Raw genomic sequence first — 3,227 nt, 5'->3', positions numbered from 1 at the left:
TTCATAATAAAACGTTAGACAATAAAAATAAAGTCATGCTATAATTCAAACTAAAATTACCGAAAATTATTACAAATGAATAAATGACACACAAAAAAAAAACAGAAATTAAGTCGAACTTGTGTATCAATTATAAAAATAAAATATACTGCTATTGATGAATAAATGAATCCTTATAAGAATAAAAATCAAACGGTATAGTCAATTCAAAACTAAAATGAACAGAAATAACTAATAACAAGAGAAAAGCTACCGCCTCCTAATCTTTTAGTCCAAATGACAATTCTGCCATTCAATGGGTCTGAGAGGGAGTGGGGTGGCATTACGATTTTTATTTATGAGCCTTTGTTAGCCTTGTGGTACTATTTTCCAATAGATTTGTTAATGTTATGACAAATAAAAAATCACTCAAAGTACGAATCTTTAATAAAGACAAAATTCTGGCCTTCAAGAAGTTAAATGGGCATTAGCCCTATATCTATTTGAGATAACTTCTGGTGTTTTTCTGAATTCATTTACTTATCCATAGCAGTATCTTTAATCTTTATGTTGGGTATGAATTATTATTATTGTTTTATTAATAATCCGAACTGAGTTGTAGCTTTTCTGCGAAGGCTTGGCAGTATTCACTCATCTGACCCGGTGAGTAATAATACACGCAGAGAGCAATACCAGTGAATTTCTGGGGGAGACATCGTGGTTTTAGAATGACCCACATTATTTCATCGTACTCAGTTAAAAAAGAGACATCAAGTCCAGCTGCTCTTAAAATTTTATGGGCATAAATAAGAACTCCACCACCTTTTTTCTCCAGTGGGTGGTCATCATGTCGCATTTTTGCAAAATTACCACCTATTTTCAGGAGTTCCGGGCTTTGTCGATGAACTTTAGAAACCATTAGAACAGATTCCTTTGTTGCCTGAGCTAGACTTTCTAACTCAACCCCTTTATCAAAATTTTAACTATCAGCATGTACGTAAATAAACCTAGGGAAGTAAAAAACTTCAGAATTATAATACTTTACCTTAGCGGTGTTTGATGTTCTCGTTGTAGATCTATGTAAGAATATTTTGTTTCCCTAGTGGTTGTGGCTGTCATCAGGATTACCCACACTAACAAGGGGCTCAAATCCATTCAGCACTGGAAACACGGCTGAAACGAGGGAAATTGTGTCCTCGCCAGTGGGGACCTCAAGAGTGGACAGAAGGGGTTATGTCTGGGGATTTGAAACACTGTCAGGGGGCTAGGGGATGTTATCTTATGTGGGGGATAGAAAAGTTGATGCTGCTGAGGTAGTGGATCCGGAAAAAACATTCCTACCGATTGAGAAGGCACAACACACGTTTGGTTGGGGGTTTGCTGATGCACAGGACGGATTTGTAGGGGGGTGATGCACAGAAGGTGAGTAGTACTCTAGGTCCACAATGGAATCACTTTCGGTTAAGAATTCATATCCATTCGCAGTAGCATTGCTTAAAACAGCTTCGAGCTTGGAGCAAGACCTGGCAAATCAGTTCGTAGAAGATACTGTTGGGTAATCATAAGGTAAATAGACATTTATCAGGCCTGTCGAGACAAATTTCATTGCACGTAACTCATATCAGAATAGAGAATAGTCGGAGAAAACATATACAGATGTTTTTTTTTATACATTCAGGCAAGCCCTCTGGAAGAAAGGCACAAGTAACTCGGGCAAGGATATGGAATATAGTATGATCAGTATTTTGTTTGAGAAAGTTAATGCTGATTTTAGTTAATAGATGCTTTTGGAAGAACCCTGTGTCATGATTGTGGAGCTTTGCATCAATTATAGAGTCCATGTGAAGTGTCCCGTTAATATTAAAAGAAATATAGGAAATGTCTTTTTTCATCATTTATAATTATTATCTTTCGCAGCAAGGGAACTTTTTATCACACGGCAAGTAAAATTGCAAGACACATGAGAGCCACTAGAATTGGTGCATCTTGGAGGCAAATCACAGGGCCGCAAGTCAGTACAAACATGGTCTCAAGAGAATCGAGCCAACTTTGGCGAGGGCATCGAGCCCTCCGGAAGAAAAGTGCCAGTGACTCGGGCAAAGGTACGGATATAGCATGATCAATACTTCGGTTGAGGAAGTTAATACTGATGTTAGCCAACATATGCTCTTGGATAAACATTGCGTCGAACTTCTAGAGCAATGCACCAATTATAGAGTCCTTCTGAAATGTCCCGTTAATATTAAAAGAAACATAGGAAATACCTTTTTTATCATTCATAATTCTTATCTTTCGCAGCAAGGGGACTTTTTATCATAGGGCAAGTAAATTGCAAGACACGTGAGAGCCCATAGAATTGGTGCATCTAGGAGGTAAATCACAGGGACGTAAGTCAGTACAAATATGGCCTCCAGAGAATCGAGCCAACTTTGGCAAGATCTCAAGACAGTCTGCTTTGATGTGGTACATAAAACAACAATCAAAACAACATCTTGGCAGATTTTTGTATTCGGCAACATGAAAAATTTCATACCCAATCTTCAGTCTATCTTTAAGTTTTTGAGGGACTTAATCGATCTGGAGGGATAAGTTCCAGTCTCAGACGGTTCAACTTCATTAGATATACATAAAATCAGACCGAAAACCTTTCTCGTAACAACTTTTTGTTGAGATACTACTTATATCTGATTGTAAAGAATCACAAAACTGGCTGCAGTTTTTTCAATATTGATTAGCCACTTATACCTCAGGGGCCTCACAGAAGTAAGACATTCATAACCTGTTACTTTATCAATCAGCTTTTTACGCTTAAAAGGGACCAAAAATCCGTCAGGAATCTTTGAAACTGAAAATTTTACATGAGTATTAACAACAGACCTTGTAGAGGGTATATATGGCGAGAAATTTGTCTAGTAAGAGCCAACTCTGTTAGAAAAGGTCAATACAAGGTTTTTAACTCGTTTCAGCGAACTAGAGATGGCTGCGTAAGCCGTTATGGGAACCTTCAGAACTTCCGTAGGTAACTGTATAACAAGGCATGGTGTAAAAACTTAAAAGTCTTTACAAAATCGCATCTTCTCAATCATATAACTAATGTGACCCTGTTGTGTCTTTTTTCCACTAGCATATTTTACAATAGTTGCATCATCAACGCCTTTCTCAATGTAGTATTGCAAAAACGTTAAACAAGGGAAAATAAATTATCAATTCCAAATCATTTACTATTTCACTCATGTACTCCACTACAA

This window comes from Artemia franciscana, chromosome 21 (assembly GCF_032884065.1).
Source record: "Artemia franciscana chromosome 21, ASM3288406v1, whole genome shotgun sequence".
Taxonomy (NCBI): domain Eukaryota; kingdom Metazoa; phylum Arthropoda; class Branchiopoda; order Anostraca; family Artemiidae; genus Artemia; species Artemia franciscana.
The sequence above is the reverse complement of the archived record's forward strand: the minus strand, read 5'-3'. Positions refer to the sequence as shown.